Source organism: Castor canadensis, chromosome 8 (genome assembly GCF_047511655.1).
Source record: "Castor canadensis chromosome 8, mCasCan1.hap1v2, whole genome shotgun sequence".
NCBI lineage: Eukaryota > Metazoa > Chordata > Mammalia > Rodentia > Castoridae > Castor > Castor canadensis.
The window spans coordinates 79,968,592-79,979,962 of NC_133393.1; the positions used below are offsets into that span (position 1 = coordinate 79,968,592).

The following is an 11,371-nucleotide window of genomic DNA, read 5'->3' on the forward strand; positions in this document are numbered from 1 at the left end:
GGTAGAGTGCCTGCCTAGCAAGGGTGAGGCCTTGAGTTCAAATCCCAGTATCACCAAAAACAGGACTTAAAATTGTAGTAAACTTATAAATTACCAGGTAAGTTTTGAAATTTTTATGGTGATATGGCTGGGAAACACACCACACACACACACACACACACACACACACACACACACTTTTTTGGGGCTATTTTGGGGTTTTAACTCAGGGCCTCATGCTTGCTAGGCAGGTGCTCTACCACTTAAGTCATGTACCCATCCCTGTTTTGCTTTAGCTATTTTTTTGGATAGGGTCTTGCACTTTTGTCCACACTGGCTTCAGATCATGATCCTCCTACCTATGCCTCCCAGATAGCTGGAATCACAGGCCTAACTTGTTGAGGTGGGGCCTTGCTACCTCCCCCTGATGGCCTTAAACTGTGATCCTCCCAATCTTTACCTTCCAAGTAGCTGGGATTACAGGTGTATGCAACCATACCTTCCCTTGGCTAGGTTAAATCTCTTAAATTGAGAAATATTGTATGATCATAGGAAATTGAAATTCATTCAATTCATTCACTCAACAAATGCAGGAACTCAAAATGTAAGGAGATATGGAAATCAGTATGGAGGTTCCTCAAAAATCTAAAAATAGAACAACCATATGATCCTGCTATTATCAGTCCTGGGCATATACCCAAAGGAATGTAAGTCAGCATCATTAGAGACACCTGCACACTCATATTTGTCATATTTGTAGCAGCACTATTCACAATAGCCAAGCTGTGGAATTAGCCTAGGTGCCTCCCAACCAACGAATGGATGAGAATGAAATTATGTTGTATGCAGGAAAATGGATGGAACCAGAGATCACCATGTTAAGTGAAATAAGCCAGAAAGACAAATATCACATGTTCTCTCTCATATGTAGAATTCAGACCTAAAAGAATAAAAGAAATACACAAATACAAAAGGGGGTACTGTTTGGATGTGGGAACTAGTGGGAGGGGGAGTGGAAGGATGTGGGCAAAAGGAGAGGGTGAAGGGTGCTGAATGTGATCGACGTGCTTCAAATGCATGTATGAAAGTAGAATAGTGAAACCTGTTAAAAACAGTTTAAATGGGGGAGATAAGAAAGAGTAATAGAAGGGCTGAATTTGATCAAAGAACATTGCATACATATATGGAAATATCACAAAGAAACCCCTTTGTACAATTAATACATGCTAATTAAAACATGTATGTAAGGGGGCATAGGATAAACTTATTTTGCAATAGATATCAATTGTACTTTCTAAAACTATTGCACCTTGGACAGATACCTTTTCAAGCAAAGTTCCTCCAAATTTAAAGCAATGGGGCCAATTTTTAATCTGGAGAAAAAATACAATAAGTATGCTAAATGTATGGAAGAATAAGGAAAATAATAGATGTAGGTTGTTTTTCAGAGGAACAATTATACACACTATTTAAAAATTGGAGGAACTTTACCTAAAAAGTATCTACAGGCTGACAAAAAATATACTGAACAAATTATTTGAAAATATAATGTATTTTTCAGAAGCTTCTTGGCTTTCTGGGCTCTTTATATTTGCCGAGGGTCTACTACGTATCATCCCTGTGGCAGGTATTGGGATGCATTGGTGAACAGACACATTTCCTCTCTGACATGAGTTACCATCTGTCACAGGCATGGAACAAAGGTCTTACGAGAACTAGGCTAAAATGACATCTATAGTAGTTTGACAGCAATGTTAATGAAAGTAGCCATGAAGAATAAAAGGATGAATAAATGAATGAATGAGCAAAGAAAAACAGAGGGATGGAGGGAAAAATAGAAGGAAGGGAGGGAAGGAGAAAGGGAGAGGGAAGGAAGGAGACAGACAGGGAGGAAGAAAAAGAAAGTCAGACAGGCAACCAGTTCATTCTAGTAGGATTAGCAACATAAAATTTTAGAACCGGAAGGAAATCTTAGACACCATCTAATTTAGTGGCCCAACCACAGCTGTGCATTGTAATCACCTGGTTCCAGCTAGATGTTCAAGATTCCACCCAAGGACTAGGGATGCTCTCATAGGCAGAGCTAATGTTTAGCCCACTTAAGATCCTGGGTTCAATCCCAGTATCAAAACCAACAAGCAAACAAACAACACACACATAGAAAACCCACTCCAAATCTACTGCATTGCATTCAAATCTCTGTACATTTGTACTCTGAAAAATTTCCACAGGTGTTTATGGCTAACTCCATGTGCATGGATCTAGCCTAATTCCTTCATTTTATGTATGAGGAAACTGAGGCCCAGAAAAGAGAGAGGCTGAGAGACTGACAAGAAGTTTTCTGATAAAGCCTGAAGGGAAACAGTCTTTTTTTGCACTATTTTCATATATCACCTCACTGCTGTCTATGCTGAAATCTCTGCACAGGAAGAAACAGGATAAACTGACAACATACTTTGTCAACTGTTACTGAACCAAAATTAAAGACAGCCACTATCTACAGGCAGCACAAACGTAAAATCAAGGAAAGACCCACCATATACTATAGTAATCTGGTTGTCTCCTGCTTAAACAACCAAATCAGGCTGGTTTAAACACTTCTGCACAAACAAACATCATTCCTCCTATCAGCTTCTCCTTTCAGCAAGGGAATGAATTGTAACTCTGGTTCCCATGGGTAAGGAGGTGGAAGAGAAAGAGAATGATTTTCCTGGTTTATTCCTTACAACTCAGAAGGTTAAAGATATGGTTCCAATCCTCAAAATGGAGAGAGAGTGCCCAGTCTGCTTTTAACGCTGTTGGCAGAGTTTGAGGACACGTTGGCTATTAGCCTGCCATGCTGTTTAAACTTCCTGAAGTCCCACAATGGGACCTTACGGGGTTAAGTTAGTGAAACACAAACACCTCCTCTGTATATTTTATTCCCTCCCTTCACATTCACGAAGACATAAAAGACTAAAGCATTTCAGAACCAGGTGAGGGGGGCAGGTTATTGATCCGCTCAGCTCCTTCCTTCAGACTCATGTACACGACAGCCGAGGCAACTCAGTGAAATTATTCATCAGATCAGTGTAACGAGCAAGGAATCAGGAAGCAACCCAGAATTCCCACAAAGCATACCGATTTTCTTACCAGAAACATCTGTGGCTCTCTAATGCACCACAAACTAACTTTCTCTCTCAAAAGTATGTAACATGCACATACATCAAGCACTGAACATGCCTATTAATTAATGTCACAGGAAGGGTTTCAATGTCATCTCCTTTCCACATACCTGAGAACAAGTACTTCCACATTAGAGCACCAGGCAGTCTTCTCACATAAAATCTAACAGTTCCCTAGATGGTTTGGAAGAGACCTTTTAAAGCAAAACAAAATGCCACACTACCTAGTCTTTTTTCAGATCCTCCATAAGAAGTTTCTGATTATTCACACATATAAATAGCAGAACTGGAAATAACAATTTCAGCTAACAAGTTATGAATTTCCTCAAAAAATTATCAGATTATCTGTTTGTCACTGAAATAAGAGAAAGAAAAGAAGCACAAATACCCTTGACCTTGGTGGAGCTATAATATAGCTTAAATCAGTTGACTGATATCGTTTACTATTATTAGACTGGGGTGTGTGTGTGTGTGTGTGTGTGTGTGTGTGTGTGTGTGTGTGTGTCTACAGAAAGCAGTATTAACTAGGGCAGAGGAACTGGCCAATACAGAAGGTTTTCACAGGCTTTCTAATTCAACCAAAGCTACTGTGAGTTCTGTTACTATGGTGATGGGCGGGGTTGGGGTGGGTGTGTCTGGCAGGCTGGAATGCTCAGCTGGTGGAGTAACTCAAATCTCATTTTACCTCTGTGGAGTGTATTTACTCCAAGGAGGTTTGATTAACTGAAAGGGGTGAAAAAAGAACCCCTAAATATTGGTTGGTGGGCATTTCTCATAGCACCTGCTGCACTAAGACTAACTCACACCTTCTAAATCTGATCCAAGGCCTCTAATAGTGTTGGTTACTCATCATACTTGGATTTAAGCAGTAACTTTACCTCCAGAATCCCTACGATCCTGGCAGCCTGGGTTAATTTCAGCTGTCTCTACAGAGGCTATGTGAAACACGGCATTTACAAATTTGGACTATACAGCACTATTTATTATGTGATGGAAAATTTCCAAAAAGCCAGAAGAGATGTTGGCATTTATGCAAGTTGACTACTGTTCAACCCAAAGAAGCACTATATTCTAGTGTTCATGCTTGCTAGGATTGAAAGAGCCTACGTGAAAATACCTTATTTAGGGTCATCTTAGCATCTCACCCATTGGGTCTCCTTGAGCTATGGGTATTATGCTTCGGGGGAGGGCAGCCAGCCATCCTGAAAACAGAACCTCCCCACCCTGCCCTGAAGTCCTATTACCCATCCATTCACTCCAAGTCCTTAGAGTGGCTATTTGCTTATTTTCAAATCGAATAAGTCAAATATAACTGGTAGCTATTAAAAGATTAAGCCACCACAGTTTTCAAAGGCTTCACTGTTCAGAAATTTCAAGTCCACAGAGGAGGCAGATTTGGAGGGTTTGGTTTCCTACAGAATGCTGAAATTATTTGTTCATTCCTCTTTAGTTTTAAGAATGTTCTTATTAACCCATCTCTGTCCTTATGTTTTTTTTTAAAACCTCTTCATGGGCATTCAAAAAGAAAAATAGAGGCTCTGAAGAAAGACGACAATGTATCAAATGATATCCAGTGACAAAAAAAGATAATTATGAATGTTAGGTCCCTAAAGATGAAGAGAGGAAAACTTGAAAACATTAGCTACTTCCAATTTGTTATCAGATAACCTTCCCCTCTTTGGGGACTCCACATTGCATTACAATGTTTCTTTAAAATTCCTTTATTAAGAAGTCTCTTGCACTTGCTGAAAGCAAAGGTATACTAGAAAACTGGGGCCAATATTACATCACATTAAGGGCTGGCTACTTTATAGTAGACTTTTTTATTTTTTTCTAAAAAGGCAACACAAATGGAGGGAAAGGTGGTTATAAAAAAACATCATAGGAAACCAAATAGCCTTTATTTAAATTAAAAGCAATCACAGCCTGATTCTTGGAACACACTTTGAAATGCTTTTTGGCATGCAGCTGCTCTGTGCTGCCAATATTGTGTGTAATTGGAAACATTTCAAACAGAATTGTTACCAAAGTCAAAGACCATAATTGTGAGCTGTGGGATCTGAGCCTTGGATAAAAGAAGGGCAGCTGAGCGAAAGCACGCAGCACAGAGGAGTGGACCACGGGGCTGCAGCTCACTGCAGTATTTCCACAGCATTATTGACAAATCTTTCTTTCCAGGGATCCAATGAGAAAAGAAGGACACAGAGAGAAGCTGGTGGGAGCTATAAGTTAGCAACTAGAGTAAAACTCTTAGAAGAAGCCTGCGACTTCAAGCCCAGAACAACTGAAATAACACAGCCCAAACTTCTCTCCTGAAGTTTAATCCACTAGAAACGGAAGGCATTCCTCCCCAGAGTTTACCCCAAATCTATCAGTGACCAAAATGCAGCCACAGTTTAACTGGCCAGTTGACTTATAGGATCATTCAAGACAAAACTTTTAGGGGCAAGGTGGTGTGTGTGTGGGGGGGCAGTTAAGTAAGGTGAATGACAGCTGCTTGCTCACTTAAGGCTCCCAGTTTTAAAACATTTACATTGGCTTCTGCCTAGTTGGCATTTGGACTTTTAACTGTCAAATCTCCAAAGGAAAATGAACTCGGAAGGGTCTAATCAGTTCAGGCTGGGCAATCATTCTTGTTCCTCAAGAGATCCCTTCAAAAGTGACCAAGTGCGTTTAGAGTTTAGTCTAAACAAGCGCACAAGCTGAGACATAGGAAGAATTACTGCATTCTCTTTAAGAGGTTTGATCCCCTCAGTAACTGGAAATAGTCTGTGCCAGTGGACCAGGGGCTCAGGAACAGCTCTTGGAAAAATCGTGTCATTCTGGCACATGAAAGTGATCCGATTATTCTGTCATATCTGTGCCAGAAGTGTCATGACATCAACATACTCCAACTGGTAAAGCATTGCCTCTTCCCTCCTGCTCCCTTTTCCAGGAGAGAAGAGCAGGGAAGAAACACAGGCTTGCTGGGTTCCCCAAGCAACTTTGGACCAAGTTTTTCCACTGCTCCAAAATCTTCATTCATCAACACACAAGGCTGGCCTCCTTGCCTTGGCTTCAGCACCACCAAAAACAAGGAGGTGCATCACCAGTAACTGGGGGTGCTGAGGTACCACACTTGGGTGTCCAGAGGTGGGGACTGCAGAAGCTCTGGGTCACTGCAGTTTCCCCCTGGCCATCTTGGTCCCTGGCACTGTGTGTGGAGCACTGGCTCCATATGCTGCCTGAGATTTTGAGGAACTGTAACAATGCAGGACTGGGATTACTGTACTTTCCTCATTCTCTCACCCACACCTTCTAAAGAGATTAGTGCCAAATATGCACTCTTTCACTCTGTGACCAGAAGATAAAGCAGTCATGGTCTCTGGGAACCCCAGCCAACCAGGAAACTCAACTCATTTACTTTCCCAACTCCTCTTTATTGTGGGACAATTACACATGCATTCAAGCAATTTTAATTTTCTCAAAGTAATCAAAGTTAAACAGTGGATACTATTGAAGATGTGTGTGTGTGTGTGTGTGTGAGAGAGAGAGAGAGAGAGAGAGAGAGAGAGAGAGAGAGAGAGAGAGAGACTGAGACAGAGAGTACTATTTTGCCAAAGAGGAGGAGTCTCTTCGGGTCAGATGACATCATTAGCATTTTATGCACATATGAGAATCACTTTAACTTTTTAAATTACTTTTCTTCTTTGAAAGGAAAGCTTTACTCTTTATAAACTACTTTATCCAAGAAATTAATTGCCGTAATTAGAATCCAAGTAAACGACAATCTTTACTGCAAATTGTTCATTTTAGACAACCTAAAATATAGGTATAGGCCATTAAAGAGTTACTTAACTATTGGAAAATAATTTTCAAAGATTCTTATTCCATTTCATGAGTACTAGAAATAGTCACTCACAATATTCCACCTTTTGCATTTCACTTTCAAGTAATTATAGATTTTAGAGATATTATCTTACGATGATACTTTTAAAGCTTATATCAGCTTACTTTGAAAAACCCTGAAGGAAACCACAAAAATTAACTTTTTTTGGTCATTTACAGAGTTATCCTAAGAGAGAATATTAGGAACAACTCCATAATAGTTCAAGTGTTCAGGAACTGTAAGGGTTCTTTTTCTTTCCAGCTCATATTAGATTTTATTTTTGTGCCCCAAGCTGATTCATTATAATACCTTTTATTGTAGAAACAAATGGTGGTCCCATGGCCCTTGATTCTAAAAACTTTTTAAGCTTCATTGGTATTGCTGGCAGAACTGATTGAATCTGTCACTTTAGCAAAATATATCACTTTTCTTTTAAAAATCAACAGGCTAAGTGGTAAATTACCAATTAGTACCAAATTAAGGACAGAAAAAATAATTTATTAAACCCATTCACTCGCATCAATTGATCTATCTATGCACCATCCCCTCCTTCTCTTCCTCCCTCCCTCCCTCCCTCCCTCCCTCCCTCCCTCCTTCCCCTTCTTTCCTTCCTCCCTCCCTCCCTCCTCCCTCCCTCCCTCCATTGCTCTCCCCTTTCCTTTTCTTTTCAGGTTTATGTATAAGTAGAATCACTAGGTTAGGCATGACTTATTAAACTTGGAGTTTTTTTGAGTTCATCGGCAAGTGTGATAACCCTTAACTGTGGGTAACATCCATTTATTTCTAGCACCTTTCAGTTTTAATATGTAGAGCACATGCATTGTTAACCTTTAAATCCTTTGTATAAACATTTCTGGAAGAGCTTGTAAAATATCTCCTTCTGTGTTTCCTGATCGCCAGTTGAAGGCATTTAGAAACCCTCTGGTACCAGCAGGTGCTGCATTTTGCTTTCTTCAGACTCCAGCTGGCTACAATGACAGATTCCTGTCCCAGGCCAAGCCCAACCACGTAGGCTAGGACCACATCCGAGGGAAAATGAACCGGGATCCACCAGACAGCAAGATAAATGGCTGCTGTTTAAGTTTAAAATCCCCTGGTGGGAGTAAATATTGTTCCAGAGAAAAAGGCTTGACAAATATTGCGTCATCCTTACAGAGCTGTCTTGATTAAAACAGGATTTTTAGATTAAGTTGGTGCTCAATTCAAAATGTATCTACCTTGCTGTCATGGGATTTTTTTTTCTTCCTTTCTACAGTCTGAAAACCGACATTGTTGGGGATGGTCAAACAAGGCTGCCACCTCCCAAGGGGCTAGAGTCCCACTCTTGATAATAGAAGGCTGGCTGAACATTGACACTTCACTGAGGATAATGGAGACAGCAAAGGCTTAGTGGGAAAGGGCCAGTTGTCACCTAAGTGACAGGCAACAGCTGAGCTCACACATCTGGAGCTGGACTTGGGCAAACATTAGCAACCCTCACGTCTACACCTTGGGCCTGTCTGAACAGACAGATGGAAGTTCCCTTCACTCCAAAAGTACATTTTCAAATATCCGATGGTGAACCATGTCAATTATATAACATCAACGCAGACCTAGCCTTCCCAGTGATGATGAAAACGAGGCCGTAGACAAAACTGTATGCAGGGACAGATAGGAGACACAATTTCATTAGGTGTAATTTGTCCTTCATAAAACAGATCCTAAAAGCCACTAATATAGGCATTCTTTTTACAACAAAAATGCATCTGGGCTCCGCAGGAGAGGCAAGATTTAGACATGTTCACGGTGCGTTCTTCACCTTGTTCATGGCCGCAGTTCTGCCTCTGCCGTTAAAAAAAAAATCAGCCACAAAACGCATTGGCTAGTGATTGCTGAATCCTCCTTAGGCGAGCTGGAACTCAGCGTGGTGCCAGCCATCCTCCTCCTCCTCCTCTTCCCCCTCCAACCTCCCCTGGACGCCCCCTCCCACCGCATCCCGTTCCTCATTCAGCCTCCTGAAGACAATCTGTGGACAATTTTCCCAAAGTCCCCCAAATAACCCGCACCGGCAATAGTCATTGGCAATGCAGTTTGTTTTTCTTAGAGGGCAATGAAAATTCAACAGCTTTCTGCTGCATCCTGAGTCCCGCTCCGGCTAATCATTAACATGCCTAGTTTCTTCAACTTTTCTCCCTGAAGGGAGAAGACGCTCCCATTCTTTCCCAGCTACGTGCTGCATCCAGAAAACACGGTCACCTAGACAGAGGGAAATCTGCTTCACCCCTGCCAAAAAAGCAATCGGCGGCCCTTTCCTCGCCGCATTTAGAGAGAGCAGGACCCTCCCCTCCGGACGCCAGTAGGTGACAGGCGATCCTCAGCTGCAAGACCTGCAACGCACCCCGGCCTCCTCGGCGTCCCGCAACGCCCCGACTCTCAAGCCAGAGAACTGGTTTCCACGTAGCAGCTATCAGTGGAAGTGTAGATGGTGGTGCAGCAAACAGGAGGCATGCGGGTCATTAAAGCCCTCTTGGTGCTGTAGCCCAGTACCTGCTTTCAGGGTCTACAGAGCCCAACAAACCGATTATGCCCCTCTCCCTTTTTTCTGCGACACCAACTCAGTATGGATGTCTCAGAGTCCCCTGTGGTGTCAGCGAGGGCGCCCCGGCCCTGCGGCGCTGCTCCCGCACCGCGGCGCCGCAGCGCCTTCTGCAGAGCCCGCCCGGGAACCCGGCTGCCACTCACCCCGCGCCAGGGAGAGCCAAGTCGGCCGGCAGATCCTCTGCTCCTCTGTCCTCGTCTGCAGGGCTGCGGTAGGTGGCTTCAGGGGCGGGCGAGGGTGAGCAGCGCGCGAACCATCGGGAGCCGGGACAGTCACCGTGCCGGCCGCAGTGCGTCGCTGGGAGTCAGCGCAGGCGGCGCGAGGCTGCTGGCATGCTCCAGGCGCGCTGTCGGGCGACGGCGGCCGCGAGAGGCGGCGCTGGCACCGGCTGCAGGCGGAGTGCGCTCTGGAGTCCGAGCTCCGCGCCGCGGCGCCACCGAACACTCCGCCCTCTGCCGGCCCGGCCGGGCGCGAGCGAAAACGCGGAGCGCGGACACCACCGCGGGATTGAGGTCGCTCGGCGCGCGCCCACGCGCAATGGGTGCTCGGCCCCGAAAGGCGAGGTTGGTGCCTGGATCTCGCGGGCGCCCGGGTGCAGAACTGCGGGGCGAGGTGTGCGTGCCAGCCGCGAGCGGGACAGGGACTGGCGCCGCGCGCTGTGGCTGGCTGCGCTGCAGGCGGGTGATCTGCTAGAAGTTCACCGAGGCGCGGCCCAGGTTCTCAAGTGTAGCTCAGTGGTCTCCTCTAACCCCGCCCCCGATTGGATTCTCCCCCCCCCCCTTTTTTTTTAAACCAACCTTGATGGATTGAAGGACAGGAAGGGTGAAGGGGGGAAAAAGACAAGTCCAATTTCCTCTGATCAAACAATTTTGGGGAATGCCTGTTAGTATTCCTTTTCCTTTGGTGTACGTGTACAGGGGTCTTAGTTAATTAAACTTTCAGATTCCTTCCGGCGCGCTTTGTCCGGTAGAGGACCCATTTGGACTCTATCCTATCTCCTGTAATCCCACCGGCATTTCTGAGCCTCTGCTTCGGAGCCACAAGAGTGGTATTTCAGAGCAAGAAACCAAAACTTCAGTCTCTAGTTCGTTCCTTGCCGTCTTCAAAGGCCCTGGTCATTTCAAAGAAAACCCTGGCGCGTGAGGAATGCTTGAGGGACCTCAGCCCACTACCGGGTCTGGAGCCAGACCCGAGTTAGCGTTGCGTACTCAATGCCGCATTCAGCGCGTTCATTCGATGCTGATGATCTTTTTTTCATTGACCAAACTGCTCTCCATGTTTTCAGCCTGCCCAATTCCCAGGCCTGGTCTCTGGGCACATTAGCCCACGCCCACGGCGAACTGGGACTCAGCCTGTCTGAAAGTTCTGCCCTGACTGACATTTGCGTCGCCTTAAACCCTTCATCCCCCTACCCTCTCCAGCCCCGGATCAGTGAGTCTCACACCGTGGGGGTACTATTTCCCCCGGGCCGCAGAGGGCAGACCCCAGTGGCAGCTGGTCACTCTGAAATGACAGGTGTCTTTGCAAAGCTGGAGCACTGCGGACCTCTCCAACCCTTCAATAACCTTCTAAGATGCCCTATCATCTTCAAGAAGATAAGGATGTGTGTGTGTGTGTGTGTGTGTGTGTATTGCGAGTGGGGAGGGTAGTAATGTTGATTGATAATTTTTTTATTTTATCCCTTTAAGAACTTTTGAGACTTTTAAGCACAGCAAGTCTCTTGCATATTCATTGGGAGTAAAGCAACAAAACACTCACCGAAAGCCAAAGTCAGAGAGACTG

The 11,371-nt window shown here is 44.4% G+C and overlaps 1 protein-coding gene across 3 annotated transcripts in view; it reads right to left on the reverse strand.

Moving 5' to 3' along the window:
* Prickle1 (prickle planar cell polarity protein 1) overlaps positions 1 to 9,991 on the reverse strand; it is a 119,316-nt gene extending 109,325 nt beyond the window's left edge. For all 3 annotated transcript variants that reach the window (XM_074083151.1, XM_074083148.1, XM_074083149.1), the window contains exon 1: positions 9,733 to 9,991. The gene's annotated coding sequence lies outside the window, so the exon portion shown is untranslated. The remainder of the gene's footprint in view (positions 1 to 9,732) is intronic.
* Positions 9,992 to 11,371: the final 1,380 nt, after the last annotated feature.